The following is a 603-nucleotide window of genomic DNA, read 5'->3' on the forward strand; positions in this document are numbered from 1 at the left end:
ACCGAACATTCATTCAACTGTGTATGTGTAAATGTTTGTATTTATTATGTATTTGAACGTAAGTATACACTGAGCGCGAGTAAACAGCGAATATGTCTCGGCATATACCCACCCAAAGAATTTCAAGGTGCGGAGGGGAAACGGCCGCGCCATGACAATGGCACTGTGAAAGTCGACGGGGATTGAGGTAAGGCTTCTACAGCGCGGAAAGAACGTCGCTCATCCACCTCGGGCTCGCGTAATCAAGTTGTCGTGAAAATTCTGCTTGCCTTAATGAAGCGCGATCTTCAAGTAGTCAGCTTGAAAAAAGAAATTTCATTCAAACTTTCTGCTATCCGAAGAGGGTGCGGAGAATTAACAAGTTTTATGCGATATATATATATATATATATATATATATATATATATATATATATATTTTGTTACTGCGTTGGAGCCCAAACATGGAACGAGATTTTTATTCCACAACTTTCGTTTGTTTTTCCATTACAATGCATTAAGAATGGGTCTTTTCATCGTTGTACTGCAGTGTGCTAAAACTTGGCTTAATTGCAGAGAGAGAGAGAGAGAGAGAGAGAGAGAGAGAGAGAGAGAGAGAGAGAGA

This window comes from Odontomachus brunneus, unplaced genomic scaffold, assembly GCF_010583005.1.
Source record: "Odontomachus brunneus isolate Ranch 3 - 2012 unplaced genomic scaffold, Obru_v1 Obru_scaffold_228, whole genome shotgun sequence".
In the NCBI taxonomy this organism is placed as follows: domain Eukaryota; kingdom Metazoa; phylum Arthropoda; class Insecta; order Hymenoptera; family Formicidae; genus Odontomachus; species Odontomachus brunneus.